This window comes from Phodopus roborovskii, unplaced genomic scaffold (assembly GCF_943737965.1).
Source record: "Phodopus roborovskii unplaced genomic scaffold, PHOROB, whole genome shotgun sequence".
Taxonomy (NCBI): Eukaryota; Metazoa; Chordata; class Mammalia; order Rodentia; family Cricetidae; genus Phodopus; species Phodopus roborovskii.
The window spans coordinates 30,676,855-30,694,567 of record NW_026126480.1 but is presented as its reverse complement, the minus strand read 5'-3'; the positions used below and the strand labels follow the sequence as shown (position 1 = coordinate 30,694,567).

Genomic DNA, 17,713 nt, shown 5'->3' with positions numbered 1-17,713 from the left:
TAGGAGGCCTGGGCAGTCTATGGAGCCTCTGGTAATGGAACAGCATTTATATGTAGTGTAGAAGTGGACATTGGGAGCCCATTCCCATAGAGGGATACTCTCTCAACCTAGACACATGGGGGAGGGCCTAGGCCCTGCCCCAAATGGTGTGACACTCTTGATGATTCCCCCATAGAAGGCCTCACCCTTTCTATGGAGCAGAAGAGGGACGGGGTGGGGGATGGTGGGGGACATGGGAGAATGGGAGGGAGTGGAAAATAAGATTGTTTCTAATTTAAATAAAAAAATGAAAAAAAAAGTAGGTTATAGTACCCAGCATGTGAGGTATCCCTGATTCCTGTCTGGGATGTCTCCAACCTCTGAGTGTCCCTTTCCACAGAGCTCCAGGTTCTATCACCAGAAAAACAACCAGTGAACCCCTAGCCAGTTGGCGGACCAGAGCCAGGGTTGGGTGGGGTGGGGGATTTGTATCTTACCTAGCTCTAACTTGATCTTTCAGCATTCCAGACATAGGTGACAGTGTTTCTGGCTTTGCCCCACCCTCATGCTCTCCCCGAGGAGCCAAATATCAGCCCTGGGGCAGCCCTTGGAGAATACTCTACACAAGCCTGCTCACCCAAGCACTATGGACCAGATCCCAGGAAAATCCCAATGGTGCCTCTGGGACTGTAGGTTACACAAACTGCCTGGAGGAGGCAGAAGGCAGGAGCTGGGCAAGCCTTGATGCCTGGAGGGCAGGACCAGGTACAGTGAGGTCCCTAAGACCCTCCCTCACCCAGCAGGTGGAAGCCCTGCCTCCAAGCTAGTGAACTCCTCCCCCAAACTCCCCTTAGAGCAAGCAGCCCTTAGTGCCAGCCCCTGCTAGTCTCCACCCAATTCAGGGGGTTGGGTGCTGCAGTCAGGGCTGTCTGTTCCAGTAGGCTCTGGGCTGTGTCTTGTATTTGGCCTCCCCTTCTGCCTCCCTTCTTCTCTGCCTCCTCCCCTTTCTCCCTATTCTTGCCTCCCTTTAATGAGCACTTACTATGTACTAGATGCCAAGCATGTTCTTGCTGACACTTGCCACCCCGTACTCTCTAAACAGTCCTTCAAAGGCTGCCCTTAAACCCACAGCCTCAGACGCCAATTTCTGTAGTTTCTTTCTCTAACACAATTCACCAAGGCCAAGACCAACTGCCTCTCACTGTGTCATGAGTAGAAGGCACAGGTGATCAGCTCTGTGAGTGAGGGTGTTGTCACCAGGATTCAAAGAAGGAAGAGCTACAACCTACACATATGTACACACACACATGCACACACATGTACTCTGTCTCTGTCTCTCTGTCTCTCTCTTTCACATACATACACACATGCACACACGTGCACTCTCTCTCTCTCTCTCTCTCTCTCTCTCTCTCTCTCTCTCTCACACACACACACACAAACCACACCACACAAATATGTGCAGACAAACTCACCAGTCTAGGAATGCCAGCAATCCCAAGCAATGAGAGCCTGTTTGCAGAGCATCCGTCTCTGCTGGAAGTGCTAAGAGCCAGATCAGGCGTTCCAGGATGGACACAGTCCTCACCTGCAAATGAGCTCCCCATACATGGAGAGAAAGCAAGAAACCCTGCTTGGCTTTGTCACTGAGGTCTGCACCCCAAGGTCAGCAGGGAAGGGAGCAGCTAGGCTTGCCCAGGTGTTTCTAAGCCTACTCCCCACCCAGGCAGAGGGTGTTGGAGTGAGGGAAGGAGAAAATTGAACCCATGTTGATTTTACTGTGTGGTCTTGGGTAGTTTGGGAACCTCTCAGAGCCTCCAGGGGTCCTGCACACTGTCTGGTCACAAATGACCTTTTAGAAAACTCAGAGTCATGGCTAGGATAAGGACCTTTAGTGTCAAACAAACAAACTAACAAACAAACAAATAACCAACCAACCTATTTGAGGTAGCTATTATCTCTAAGCCTAGGGCTCAGGCTAGCCTGGGTAACAGAGCCTGCTTAACAAACTCAAACAAACAGGGCCTGCAAGATGGCTCAGTGGGAAAGGGGCTTGCTGCCAAGCCCAGTTCTATCCCTAGGAAAAATACACAGCAGAAGGAGAGAACTGACTCCTACAAGTTGTCCTCTGACCTCCATACACATGTGGTGATATGTTTGTACCTACACACACACACGGACAAAATAAAAACATAACTGTAATAAACAGAAATAAGCAATAACATCTCTCAAAACACAACTTGCAAGGCTTTCAGGTCATTGAATATCTAGTTACATAACAGCCATCTATTCAGGATTTACTGTGGTAAGCGCTTTGCCCTTTAACCCTCAGAGTGTCCATCTTGAGGGGAGAATATTTCCAATTCATGATGAGGATCCTGAAGCACATAGAGGTTATGAGGCTTGCCTGGGTCACTAAGTTAGCCTGGCTGGATTCGAATCTCTACGATCTGTGTGATAAGAAACAAGCCAAGGCCAAGAATCACAGCCAGCCAGCAAGAGCTTATCTGACTCAACATTTTGTACTTGACATATAAAATCGTAATTTCTAATCTGTTCAAAGTCAGTGATAATAGAAAATACAAACTTGATCCCTCCCTCCACCATGTCTGTATTCGTGTGTGTGTGTGTGTGTGTGTGTGTGTGTCTAGGTCAGAGTCAACTTTGGGTGGCATTTCTTAGGAGTGGACCACTTTGTTGTTTTTTGAGATGGGTTTCCAGCTGGGGCTTGCTGATTAGGCTGGTACATTGGCCGGTGAGCTTCAGGGATCATCCTGTCTCCACCTTCCCAGGGCTGGATTACAAGCATGTGCCACCATGCTCATCTTTTTCACATGGGTCCTAGGCATCAATGGGTTCTCTTCCTTGTGTAGAACTTAAACCTGAAGTCTCAGGATTTGATGTCATTTGCTGGTTTCAGTCACCCTCTTCCCCTGAGCCTGATCTGTGATGGCCCCAGGCAGCAGAGTCTTGTGTGTGCACAAAATGACAATGTTTGTATAGGGCCTATGAGGCCAGCACTTTGCCTGCCCGATTTTGCAGGTGGGAAAATGAAGTGTGGAGAGAGAGTCACTCAATTGGGTCCACAAGTGTCAGAATCAAGGCTGGAACCCAGGACAGTTGAAGTTGATGCTCCTATTTTGTAGTTTCCTTGTGTGTGTGTGTGTGTGTGTGTGTGTGTGTGTGTGTATGTGTTGTTGTTGACGATCAAACCTAGGGTCTTGCACATGCTAGGCAAGTGTTCTACCATAGGGTTACATATACCCAGTTCCATAAGTGCATATCTTTTTTGTTGCAAAATACAAACCATAAACCATTTTAAAGTGCACAGCTTGTGTGCCTAAGCACACTTCTGCCATTGTGCTGACATTGGCACTGTTCTCCATTCCCAGAGTCTTTCATCACCACAAACATAAAGGACTCTGCACTGTGAAACAGCCCACATCCCTCCCCAGCCCTCTCCTTGTGGACCTCATATATGTGGGCTTATATAGTGTTTGCTCTTTTGCCATCACAGACTTTAAAAATCAGATTCTCATTTAAAACCTAATACATGGGCCTGGAGAGGTGGCTCAGTGGACTAAATGCTTCCTGCACAAGCATGAGGATCTGAGTTCATATCCCCAGCATCCATGTAAAAAACTGGCCTGGAGCTCGCTCGATAAGTAGACCAGGCTAGCCTCAAACTCAGAGATCCCCCTGCCTCTGTTTCCCGAGTGCTGGGATTAAAGGCATGAGCTACCATGCTGTTTGCTTCCTGGCTGTTTGCTTGCTTTTTTGCTCTTGGGTTTTCAAGATAGGATTTCTCTGTGTAATCCTGCCTTTCCTGGAATTTACTCTGTAGACCAGGCTTACCTCAAACTCAGAGATTAACTACCTCTGCCTCCTGAGTGCTGGGATTTAAGTAATGAGTGTTTCAGACAGGGTTTCTCTGTGTAACAGCTTTGGCTGTCCTGGAACTTGCTTTGTAGATGGGCTGGCCTGGGACTCACGGAGATCCACCTGCCTGGGATTAAACACATGCACTACCACTGCCCTGCTGCCTAAAGCTATTTCCTATATGTGGACTTCCTTTCTCACTATGTCCCCAGAAGAACCGTACATCCTTCAAAACCTACCTTAGAGATTTCCCTCTTCTTTTTGCCTTTCCTTGAAATGTTGTCACAGAGTTAACACCTCTATTATCAGAATACCGAGGTCCTATTTACCATAATCCAGGCATTAACAGAATGGTTTAAACATATTGACTCATGTTATACTTGGAACAACCCTTCACCACCTGTTCCCCCCACAAGGAAATAGTCACAAAAGAGCCAAATTAGACATCTAATATGGCACGGTTTATCTAAATCACCTGGGAGACAGACATGATTTTGGAGTCCTGTTGTTACTTTCCATTGGGCTATTCTTGGAGAATAGGGGGTGGCCTCTGGGAACTGTGGGATCTTAGAGGTTCCCACCTGGTCTAAAGGGAAACTGACTAGCTCTGGTTGCTTAAAAATCTCAGGACTAACCTACAATTTTGAAGGATTTTTAAGAAATTATGTGTGTGTGTGTGGGGGGGGGTGAGTGCTTGTGAGCACTGGTACCTAAGGAGACCAGAGGTCTCAGAAACCCTGGAGATGGAGTTACAAGTGGTGTGAGCCATCTGACATGGTGCTGGCAACCAAAGTCAGGCCTTCTTCGAGAGCAGCAATACATGCTGTTAACAGCAGAGCTATCGCTCCTGATCAGCTAACCTACACCTTTAAAGGGATGGGAAGATGTCTCAGTGGGTAAAGACTTGCTGTGTAGACCAGAGGTTACAACCTCAGAGCCTACATAATAGAGGGTGTGGAGGCCACCCTAGTGCTCAGGAGAAGGGGCAGAATCCTGGGGCAAGCACCTATCTAGACTAGCCAGATCAGCGAGAGCTCCAGGTTCAGTGAGAGACACTTTCTCAGTAAGAAAAGTAGACAGGTTGGAGGGAGACACCAGATGTGAGGCTCTGACTCCATGCACAAACACATAGGCTTGCACTATCACACAGGAGCAAGTGAACACACACACACACACACAGGAGCAATTGAACATGCACACACACACATACACAGACATGCCACATAAAGTCTGCTCAAAGGCTTTCTTTTTAAATTTTTAAATAAAAGATTTGTGTATTAAATTTTATGTGCATGGGTCTTTGCCTGTATGTATGTACCAAGTGTGTACTTGGTGTCCACAGAGAACAGAAAAGGGCATTGAATCCCTTGGAACTGGAGTTACAGATGGTTGTGAGCCACCATGTAAGTGATGAGAATCTAACCTGAGTCCTCTACAAGAGCAGCCAGTGCTTTTAACCACTGAGCTATCTTTTCAGCCCCCTTACCCCAGGCTTTCTTTGCGACTTCAACGGTCTCCTGTATTCCAAGGTGTATTCCAAAGGTGGGCACTGGAAGTCATTTCTGCATCTTGGTTCAGGGCTGGATGCACAGTAGGACCTTTTTTAGTACTACAGCATATTTAGACTCTGATGTGAGCTGGGCTTAGCACTCACCAACAGGAATATCCCCCTTGTCTCCTATCATTTCTCAGGACTCTGGCTGACCTTGAGGTGTGGAAGAGGTCCTAAGTAGTAACTCAACATTGCCTCCAACACAGGACCATCTTAGGGTCTCCCTTGCCCAGAACAAGACTTTCTGAATTTTATTCTCATCATCCTACTGAACACTCAACAGTTTGGAAAGACTATTATCATTGAGCCCATTTAACAGATGCGAAAACTGTGGCTCAGAGACAGGAGTGGACTTGCCTAACCTGAGAAGTGTCAAAGATGTAATCAAAACTCAAGTATTTCTGGTTTTAACATTTTGCTAGCCTGGCTGTTACAAACATTCCAAGGAATGGTTTGTTTCCTTGCTTGTTTGCACATTCATTTATTTTGGTCTTTTGAGACAATCTTGATATGAAACCCTGGCTGACTTAGCATTTGCTATGCAGCCAAGGCTGGCCTTGAACTTGCAGTTCACTTGTGTCTTTTAAGCACTAGGATACTGGTATGTACTACCACCCCATGCTCCAGCAAACTTTTGATGGTTCTATCACACCTTTGAGGATGGACATATTTTCTTAAGCGATTATCTGGACCCAGAAAGTGTGGGGCACAGGACCAGGAGACTGGGCACTGGGCTTAAGAACCTATGGTTCTTAACTTTATGCATCTCTTTGTGTTTGCGCCCTGTGTGTGAGTATTCTCAGAGGCAGGAAGAGGGTGGCAGATTCTCTGAAGGCTAGTTACAGGTGGTTGTGAGCTGCTTGATACTGGTGCTGGGAACTTAACTTGGGTCCTCTGGGAGAGCAGCAAACACTACCAACTGTTGACTCCTCCAGTTCTTAATCACTTTGCCTCCCATTGGAGAGCGAGAATGACAGGGGCAGTGAGCCCCTCAATGGGGTCTTTGGTGTCATCTCTGCCCCCTGGGCACAGACAGGCAGAGCTTGAGGACTGGCTCTTTACTGGCCCCTGGACTCTGTGGAAGCCGCAGGTAGGGGGAATTGGGTTTGTCCTTGCCTACAGATAGCTAGCACAGAGGTGGGCTTGCCTGTCCATATGTCTGTGTGCTTTGGAGTCTGTCTTATGTCAATGTGTACTTGTATTCACATGGCTGTCCATACATGTATGTAAACATGGCTTCTGTGTATGCAATGGAAAAGAAGGGACCTTGTCCCCCAAATTCATACCCTGTGAAATTAGTTGAGAACAAAGAACAAGATTTTGAACTTGACCCTAAAATGATAATTTATGTTAGCTCCATGTCTATGCAGCAACATAGATGATTCTAGAAGGAATATGTGGGGTTGAGATTAAGTCACTATTGCCAAATGGTGTGGATGGATTTTACACAATTAACATTACATATCTGCCCACCAACCTTACTATTTTACACATTTCTTATGGGCTTGTATATATGACTGTATAGGTATTGAGAAAGGTCTAGAAGAAATACTCCATTTGCAGATAGTGGTTATGTTTAGGGAGGAGGGAGAGTAGGACTTGGAAAGTTTGAGAGGAAGAAGTTTGGACCCTTGTATTGGTTTGCCAGCAGATGTCCCATCATGGAACTCTCCAGAGTCACACTCAGGGATCACACCAGACTGAAGCACCCCAAGACCCTCACCGATGGAGAATTCTTGTGAGTGGGAAAAACTGAAGTTTCCTCTCTAAACTGTGTGCCTCAGCTTCCCATCTATGGAAAGTTCTCTGTCACTCATGTACTGTGTTCAGCACATCTATGCCACGTGACATTCTCTAGACATTTAACTTTGTGCTCAAAATCCCGGACCGGTGGAAAGAGCTTAGGTTGGGAACTGGATCTGGGTTTCTCTCCAGCACTGCCTATTACATCTGTGTTCCCTAAAGTTGGGTGGCCGGGCAAAGGAGGCCACAAGCCCGGGTTCAGTTCGGTAAGCAGCACCTTGTCTCTAGGATCCTTTTTGAAGTGCGCGCCTCGTCCCCCTACCCCGCCCCCCCCACCTCTCTGTGAAAGAGGAGAGCCCACCTGACAGAGTTGCTTGGTAGCGTGAGATGCGCTCTAGTTTTGCTGCTCGCCCCGCCCATTCCGCGTGAGGACTTGACCACAGCCCTTCCCTCTCTCTAGCTGTGTCAAAAGCACGACCCTCCTTGGGTCTTTCTCCGATTCGCTGAGCGAATCTTCCCCCTGTCCTCCCCGCATCCCCAGCGGGTACAGTCCCACCATCTCCTCAGTGGCGAGTTTGTTGGCGGCCAGATACCCCAACGCCCTCCGGTGGGAAACTGAGGCTGTGTGGCGGCTCTCGGCCACTGTCAGGGGCCAGACTGCGGTCCCCGTCCGAGTGCGCGCGCGGGGATGGGGGTGGTGTCGCTGTCATACCTGCTTACACTGAGGCTCGAGTCTGCGGTGATGGCAGCTAAGGTGGTGGCGTCGGAGTGGCTGTGGCGCTGGGTCACCTGTAGAGCCCCGACGCTGTAGGCGGAGGGAGCGCGGAGGGCGGGGACCGCTCGGGAGCGCCCGCGGGCGGAGCCTGCCTACCTGGGTCAGACTGGCCAGCTGCACTGTCAGGCTCCCTGGTTACCCGGCCCCACTTCAAGGCTCCAGGCCCGCATCCTCTGTAGTTCCCTTAGGCCACTTCTCACCTCCTCGTTCCATTCCTGCACACGGCGGAGACTACATACCCTACCCAAGTGCAGAAATCCCTTCCTCTGTGTGTCCCCATTCTATAACCATCATAAGTCATACACAAACCCTCCTTCCTGCCCTTCCCCTGGATCTGTCGCACTCACCTAGGGGGAGCGCATCTCATGCTCATGGTGACAAGTCGCTTGCTGCAGTCCTGTTCTACTGGTGCTGAGATTTCCCTGCACAAATTGAGGGTTTCAGAAAAGCTCCCGCTGTTGGTTTTCCCAGAACATTCTTGTACCTGTCTGGTAGTGGGATATAGCCTTTACCTCTGTGGTAGAAAACAGACAGGCCACCGGGAGGTTTGGATCTCTGGCTCCATTCCAGAGACCTCACCCACCACACTTATGGTGTAGCCTGAGTAATCCCAGTTTCTCTTGTGCTAGGGGCTGAAAATGGTTTACCCCTTCCAACCCTTCCAAGTTGAAGTTGAAGCTCAATTTTGAGAGGAAAAGAGGTGGCACTGTAAGAGGTGATTAGGAGTCCCTTCTGAGGAGTGGGATAGCCCATCTACTACTCCCTTAACAGATGAACTCATCCACTTGGTCAACGGGTTATGGTCAATCTCTGGGCTGGGTGTGCGTTTGTATCCAGTTTGACTAGGTCTCCCAGGAGCACCCAACTTCCAATACTGCGCTGGGACTCTGCCAACAAGGAGGACACCTCCAGGTGTAGGACCTAGTGACCTTGGTCCGGAGCTAGAAGCCAAAACAAACTTTTCTTTTAACCTTCCCCAAGTACCATGGTATTTACAACAGAGACTGGACTAAGGACATCTGCCTCCTGCACTCTTCACTGCCTTCCCTTTATTCTACCATCTCCTTTCCCAAGATAAAAGTCACCCTTGTGTCTGTTCAGCTCCTTTCTCTCCAGTAACCAAACTGTTTCATTTCCTGTGTATCTTTCCAAGGATGCTCCTGATATAGGAGTTATTGCATCACAGGTACCTAGTGTACTTATAAAAACTGTTAAGACCCCAGAGTTTTTATTTGCACCGGTGTCTTAGTTTGCTTTCTATTGCTGTGATAAACACCATGACCAAAATCAACTTCGGCAATTATAGGTTTATTTCATTTTGCACATCACAAAGGAAGCCAGGGCAGGCATCTGGAAGCGAGAGATGAAGCAGAGACCATGGAGAAACATTGCTTACTGGCTTGTGCTCCATGGCTTGCTCAGCCTGCTTTCTCATACAACTCAGGACCACCTGCTGGGCCCTCCCACAGCGATTATTACACAAGAATGCCCACAGACTTGTCTACAGGCCAATTTGATGGATATACTTTCTTGTTTGAGGTTCCCTCTTCCTAGAAGACCCTAGCTTGTGTTGACAACAAACTAAGCAGAACAAAGGGTTATACCGATGGCTGTTTTCTGGATGAGGAACAGGGTTGATGGCACATGCCTTCAGTCTTAGCATTTGGGAGGAGAGGCAGGAAGACCCAGAGTCTGAGGATGAGGCCCACTTGGGCTGCACAGTGAGACCTTCTCAAAACAAAAAGAAAAGGTGATATGGCTCAGGGTGTAAAAGGCTTGCTGTGCAATCATGAGGTACTAAGTTCAGACACCCAGCACCCAATTTAAGTGGTATGGTGGCATGTACCTGTAATCTCAGTACTGGGGAGGCCTGACAGGTGACAGGTGGATTCTGGGGTTTCTCTGGCAAACCAGTCCAAACAGAACAGCAACTTCCCAATTCAGTAAGAGACCCTGCCTCAAAAAAGAAGGTGGTGAATGATAGAAGGAAATACATGAAATAGACACTTGAAGTCTATCTCTGATTTCCAGACATGTATGCCAGTCAAGCACACTAGCATGCTCATTCCTACACACACACACACACACACACACACACACACACACACACACACACCACACAAACCCTTTCTTCCCAACAGAATAAAATAAAATATTTCCAAAGCCATCTTTCTGGAACAAAAACTCTAGAACAGCACTGTCAGTACTTCTTTGAATCTCTTTGATGCCTGGCTTCCTAACAGGCCCTCAGACTGTGTGCTTCTTTATCCTGTCTGTTGCCCCGTGTTGTTTCAGTGGAAAACAACAAAGGAATCCTAATTTCAAATAATATGACCCCTTGGCATGCTATAAAGATGACCTGTCCTGAAGGATGTGGTGGTGCACACCTTTAATTTCAGCACTGGGGTGGGGAGGTGGAGGAGGCAAGGCAGGCAGATCTCTGAATTCCAGGACAGGTGGGTCTACAGAGCTAATTCCAGGATAGCCAAGACACTTACAGAGTGAAACCCTGTTCCAAATAAAAACAAACAAACAAACAAACAAACAAAAAACAAAAAGATGACCTGTCCCTATCTGAAACTCACACTGGATTGAAACCTCATTGTGAGGTGTGGACAGGATGCTGTTCTAACTTCTTAACCCAACCATGGCATTTAGAGGTGGGACCTTTGGGAGGTGATTAGCACTAAGTCATCAGGGTGGAGCCCTGTGATTGAGTACTGCTGGTTTTATGAGAAGGAGAAAGGGCTGGGGCTTGGTGGCATATTCCTGTGATTCTGGCATCCAGGAGTTGAGGCAAGAAGAACATGAGTTTGAGAAAGCAAACAAACAGGAGAGAGACCTTAATATCTGGATACACAGAGGCTGTTTCTTTCTTTGCTGTGATCACCTCGGGATTCTGTCAGCAAGAAGGCCAGTTGCATCTCCTTGAGCCTGGTCTAGAACTGTGTAATAGTGACAGAAAATGGACTAAGAAACTTACCATTCCTTTTGTACTTTGTTTAAAAATTGTACTTATTTATTTATTTATTTATTTATGTAGTTGTTCACTAATTATCTGTGTATGTATTGTGTGTATATGCAGGCATGCATGCATGCATATGTAGAGGTCAGGGGGCAACTTGAAGGAGTATGTTCTCTCTTTCCACCATGAGGGTCCTGGGGATCAAACTCTAGTCATTAGGCTTGGTGTCAAGTGCCTTCACTGGCTGAGTCATCTTTCCAGCTCTGCTTTTGTACTTTTAAAAAGAGGATTTATTTATATATTATGCATAGTGTTCTGCCTGCATGTATGCTTGCACACCAGAAGAGGGCACCAGATCTCATTACAGATGACTGTCAGCCACCATGTGGTTGCTGGGAATTGAACTCAGGACCTCTGGAAGAGTAGCCAGTACTCTTAACCTCTGAACCATCTCTCCAGCTCCCTGTTTTTATACTTTGAATACAACTATTAACTTGATGGAAAAGACATGCAATGTTCTGGTATTGTTATGAAAGTAAATTTGGACTTTTTACTCCTTTGGAAAGGGTCTTTGAAAACTGCTGTTCTAGCACCTTCGGATAGAAAATGGTTGATAGCTATTATTTGCCTGCAAACATGGCATATGGTTCAACCCAACGTGTGTTAATTGAGAAGACTTTCCTTCTGATCGGTCTGTGTTGTAGATGTTGATAGAATGAGCTTCATGTGGGCCTGGGTTGCTGTGATCATCGTTGTACAACTGACACTCCTTTTGTGACATGGTTCCTAATGAGGAGCATTGGAATTTACAGGTATCAAAGAACTCCAGATTGCCTGATGGCAGATTGACGTCTGTGTGTGTGTGTGTGTGTGTGTGTTTGTGTGTGTGATCATGCAGGTGCACATGTGTACACATGTGTATGGAAGCCAGAGATTGACAAGAAGTGTCTTCTATCACGCTTCATCCTATTTTTTGAAACAAGATCTCTCACTGAACCTGGAGTCTACTGATTGACCCACTGGCTAGCCAGCAACCTATAGGAATTCCTCATTGTAAACAGAAATTTCTGTCCAGCCTGGACACCCTTCAGTATCAAATAAACACGCAAAGGCTTATAGTAATTATAAACTATTTGGCTGATGACGCAGGCTTCTTTTTGGTAGCTTTCTCTTAATTATTAACCCATTTCTATTAATCTACATATCGCCATGTGGACTTGACTTGCCGGTGACTTGGTCTTTCTTCCTTAGCAGCTACGCAGCGTCTCTGGAGAGACTCATTCCCTGCCTTCCTCTTCCTAGAATTCTCCTAGTCTGGTAGCCCTGCCTATATTTCCTGCCTGGCTCCATTCTGCCTGTCCATTTTGCTGAAACAGCTTTATTCATCAAACAATAAGAGAAACATATTCACAGCATAGAGAAGGACATTCCCCATCACCCCACTGCGCTGGTTTCTTTTTTTGTCAACTTGATGCAAGCTAAGGTCATCTGGGAAGTGGGAACCTCAATTGAGAAAATGGCCCCATCTGATTGGTCTGTAGGCAAGCGTGTGGAGGTGTCTTAGTTTGGGTTTTATTGCTGTGAATAGACACCATGGCCATGGCAATTCTTATTAAAAAAAAAAAAACATTTAATTGAGGGTGTCTTACAGTTTAGAGGTATAGTCCTTTATTGCCTTGGTGGGAAGCATGGTGGTGTGCTAGCAGACATAGTGTAGAGAAGGAGCTGAGAGTTCTACATCTTGATCTACAGGTAGCAGGAAGAGACTGAGCCACAGCCTGGCTGGAGCTTCATGAGAGCTCAGAGCTGGGTCCAAGTGACACATTTCCTCCTCCAACAGGGCCACACCTCCTAGCAGTGCTGCTTCCTATAAGCTTATGGAGGCCATTTTCAAACAATCACAGGGTCACTTTCCTTTTTTTTTTTAATTTAAATTTGAAACAAGCTTGTTTTTCATGTCAATCCCACTTCCCTCTCCCTCCCCTCCTCCCCTGTCCCCCACCAACCCCCATACCATCCCCTTTCTGCTCCTCAGGGAGGGTGAGGGCTTCCATGGGGAGCTTCAAAGTCTGTCGTATCATTTGGAGCAGGGCCTAGGCCCTCCCCTGTGTCACTTTCTTGTTTAATAATCAATATGAGAGGGCTCATTCCACTGTAGGCAGTGGGTAGTATAAGAAAGCAGTCTGGATGTGAGCCTGGAGAGCAAGACCACAATGTTCTGTGTGCTCTCTGTTTCTGCTCCTGCATCCAGGTTGTGCTTGGGCTCCTTTTCTGGCTTCCCTCCATGATAGGCTCTATTTGTAAGGTATAATAAACCTTTTCGTTCCCCAGGCCAGTTCTGCTTATAGTGTTTATCACACACCAGAGACACAGTCAAGGACGCCCACCTGTGTCCACTTCCTCATTGCTGGAGTTACCGATGCATACTGTCATGTGTGCATTTTCATAGATACTAGAGATCCAAACCCAAGTCTTCATACCTCCATGACTTTGCTGACTTGACCATCTTCCCAGTCATGTAGGCTGTAGGCTTACATTTGTTGTTGTTATCACTTTTTTTTTTTTTTTTTTTTTTTTTTTTTTTTGGAGACAGGATCTCTTGTAGCCCAGGCTGGCCTCAAAACCAGCACGCATTGATGCTGACTTTGAACTACTGATCCTCTCGCCTCCACTTCTCTAACCGTGCCCAGCAAGTCTGATGAATTTTAAGGCTGTGATTTAAACCACTGTGAACAAAGAACACTGTGTTCTCAAAGGCAGCTTGAGCAAACCTGCTTCCCTCTACTTTTTTTTTTTTTTTTTTTTGGATAGAGGTGTTGCTCTGAGGACACAGAGCACCCACACAGATTGTAGCCAGGACTTTATGTCTATGGATCTATTGGCTAGTTTTTGTTTGTTTAGAATATCTTTTTTCCCCTAGAGGAATGTATGTGGGCTGAATTATGGAATGACTTCATTTTTGGATGGATCCATGACAAGTTCTGGGAGGTGGATTTCTGCCAACAGAAGTTCAATTGAACATTAAATTCTATTGTAGAAGGGTAGCTATCCCACTTTATGAAAAAATTGTGTAATACAAGGAGATGATGGCTATAAGAAAGGGGATCCAAGATTAACTAAGCCAGCCTTGGTAATCAATGCAACGTTTGATGCTGAAGCCCTAGTTCCCTTGACAGATACAAACTCAAGATTGTTTTACATTGGAGACTTCTGTGGGGAGGAGGTGGTACTAAGCTTCCACTCACTCAGCTTCAGGTAACAGCATCCGCTTTAGCTCTGGGCACTCCACATCTCTCCCTTTTGATCTGTGTTTTGAATTTGGAAACATTGATTTCATTCATCACACTCCAGTAGGGGTGATCTGTGGGGGTCTTGAAATCAACTCCTTGCATTCCCTAGTGGAGGGCACAGAATTCAAGTTAGTGGCATTCTATACTAAGATTTTTTTTCTTGTGGGAGTTCTCAGGGAGTCTCCTTGGCTAGGGCGTTGCAGAAACTGTATAAGAATAGATTCTGGGGCCCACAGGATGGCTTAGCAGGTAAAGGCACTTGCTGCTGAGTCTGATGACCTAAGTTCAACCCTCAGATCTCCACACACATGCTGTGACATGTGCACCCCACCCCAAGCAAGCAAGCAAACAAACAAACAAACATTACTTAAGAATAAATACTGGGGTTTGGGTGTGGCTCAGCACTAGAACACTTTTGCCTAGCAAGCACAAAGCCAGCGGTTCAAGCCTCAGCACCTCAAAACAAAACCCCAGAAAACACAGGGATCCTATCCCAAAAGATGGAAAGAGAAACAAAGTCTCAGCATTATGGTTGGGCCCCTGCATAGCCATACCATAAATTAGCCCTGCCCTCTGGACATTTCAAACCCAGGGACTATATATTTCCTTTGGGCTAGGGTGCCTTGGAGAATCTATTGCTTGCAACTAAAAAATTTCTAATTATCATTTTCCCCCTCAAAAGTACAAGAGAGGAAAATCAGAGGCACAACTAAGATTTTTTTTTCCCCCTAAGACACGCATTTATAGACTCATGACAGACTTGAATGTTTGGCCCCAAACTAAGATGATCTACAGGTGCAATGGTGCAATGGTGCTGGCGAAGGATGGAGTATGGCAAGCCCCGACTTTGGAGAAGGGCCTCCCAGAAATGCAGCGCCACCTGTAGGGCTGGAGACCCAGCACAGGCTCCGCAATCTCACACCAACCAGTATGGGCTGGTGCTTGGGTAGTGCCATGGCAATCTTTAGTTCCCCTGCCTGTGACCGTACCACACCAGCAGATGCTATGCCCACTTTCCTTTATTATCTCTCACTCATTCCTCAACATTCTCTAGGCCCTCTTGCTCATGCCCCCATCCTTATTATCATTGAAGTTCAGTGCTCTGTGCTAAACCTCCTTTACCCAAAGAATCCTCCGAGACTGCGTTATATTTTGGTTCTGGTTTCCAGATGAAGAAAGGGACCTGGAAATGTCAAGGACCTCTGCGTGGCAAAGCCCCCAGAACAGAAGTCCGAGAGTTTGGTGCTTCATGGGGCCACGGCCAGCAGCCTGAAGTGGAGAGTGTGGGGTTGGGAGAGGTCCAGGTTTCAGACATTTTGTCAGGTCACCTGTTTTAGAACCACTGTTAAATCAGGAAATAAGATATAAAGCTTCGGCCTGAGCGCAGTGTCTTCTTAACCCAGGATAATCTTTGTCAGTACCCCGGGGGCGTTTCAGTGTTCGGCTTTCTCCATCTGATGTTTTTTCCTCTTTCCTAGCAGTGGCCTCAAAGGCCTTCAGTCTCTGCCAAATGTGACATCCCTTCCCACTCTTCGTTCCCAGAAATACAACCAGCAGCCCCAAGATCACACAGGGCATAGCCAGACTGGCGCTGGCGTTTACCTGGCCGCTCAGCACATAGCTTCCCCTTTCTCACTGTTCCCTGGCCGGGCTCCCAGGCCTTAGCCTGGGAAAGAGGACTCTCTGAGAATAGACTGCACTATCACTCTGAAAGTTTTCAGTTGCATCTGGGAACCTTGAGAAAGATCAGTCTGGGTTTTCTTTTCACTATTACTTAATTAGTTAATCAATCAATCAATCAATCAATCAATCAATCAATCAATCAATCTATCTATTGAGGTCCACATGTGCCCCAGCACTTGAATGGAAGTCAGAGTATAACATGTAGATCCTTGTTCTCTCCTTCTGCCTCTTGAGACCTGGGATCTAATTCAGGCAGCCAGACTTGGTAGCAAGCACCTTTTGTGCTGAGCCATGTTGCCTGCCCAGTTCCATCCGTTTTTTCAAACTAAAGAACCCTGTGTGGGGGATAAAAGGAGACAAAGCCATAGTTTAGCTGTGTAGGAAAATCTAAATGTATGTAAAGAATCTTCCAGAAAATAGAAACTGGTGAGGAGAAAAAATGAATACAGGCCAAAAGAGATGGTGAGAGGGCTGGATTTTAAAATCAGAGGAGACTTTGGGGGAAGGCGCTAAAGGAAAGAAGGAGCCCTGCAGACATCTGAGAGAGGACTGGCTGAGGCTGAGGCCAGCAAGTGGAAAGGTCCCGAGGTGGGGCTATGCTTGGTGAGGGTGAGCAGCAGCAAGGGACCAGAGTATTTGGAGAGGACCAGAGGAATGAGAGAAAGGATGAAGAGGGTGGTTCAGGGGAGTGTGGCAGTGGATAAAACCCAGGGACATCTGGTAAACTGGAGTGAGGCAGGGGAGTGAGTGTAGAGAATTTGAGGCTATGCAAACTGACTGGAAACAGCTAAGCATTTTTTATTGTGTAGAAAGTATATAACATGAAATTTGCCATTTTAACCATTTTACTGGGATAGTTCAGTGTCATTAGAGACATTTGTGTCATGAGCAGTTGTCACCACCAGGTATCTCCAGGACCTTTTCATTTTTCCAAACTGAGACTTTACCTGATCAGCAGATCCCCATCATCCTCTCTCGACAAGCTGGGGCAGCTGCCACTCTACAGTCTGCCCTTATGAGGAGTGGGCATTCAGCCATCTCACAGAAGAGGATACTAGCTTTCCATCTAGCTTCTTCCAATCAGCGCAATGCCTCCACAGTCCCCTGTTACTTCTTCTTTTCTGCTTCTCCCAGGTCTTGCTTGTCACCAGACTGGCCTTGAACCCATGATGTTCCTCCTTCAGCCTCCCCAGTGCTGAGATTGCAGGTGTGCCACCTTAGAACTTCCCTTTTTGAAGGCTGAGCAGTCTTCAGCTCTGTGGACACAGCACATTCATTTTTTCGCTCCCCTGTCAGTGGGGATTGGGCTGTTCCTGTTTTAGGCTGTGATTTGTTAGTCCTCCAGAAACTACATAAAATCTGGGTATGTCTGTGTGTGCCTTCAGCCTTAGCATTGGGATGATGGTAGGGACAGGCAGATCTTGGGGGTTTACTGCCAGCCAGGCTAGCAGCAATGATGAGCTTCTGTTTCAGTGAACCATCCTAGCTCAAAAAATAAGGCAGAGAGCAACACAGAAATACACACGATGGTTCTGAAAACACCCCAGGCTCAAAGCAACTCCTGGGTGCTTCCAAATCAGGCAGGTTGTCAGTGGAGGTTAACCATCACAGTGCCCGCCCACCACACCTCTGTAACCACTGGCACAGTTTGCTATATTGGCCTCATTTACTTTTGTTTTGGCTCAGTTATTTCTGTAGTATCTACAGTCAGCAGCACATGCCATCCCTACAGACTTCAGTACATATCCTTAACTCACGGTGTCACTGTACCACCTAGCATTCAGAAACCCGAGTCTTCATTGCTATCTAATCCCTCCATATCCACATCTGCCCATCAGCCCCTAAAA

General features: G+C 46.9%; 1 protein-coding gene and 1 pseudogene across 1 annotated transcript in view; one reads left to right on the top strand and one right to left on the bottom strand.

The window, feature by feature from the left end:
• Scnn1b (sodium channel epithelial 1 subunit beta) overlaps positions 1 to 7,978 on the bottom strand; it is a 54,356-nt gene extending 46,378 nt beyond the window's left edge. The window contains exon 1 of the mRNA XM_051192856.1: positions 7,866 to 7,978. The gene's annotated coding sequence lies outside the window, so the exon portion shown is untranslated. The remainder of the gene's footprint in view (positions 1 to 7,865) is intronic.
• LOC127227646 (B-cell receptor-associated protein 31-like) overlaps positions 7,072 to 17,713 on the top strand; it is a 61,872-nt pseudogene continuing 51,230 nt past the window's right edge.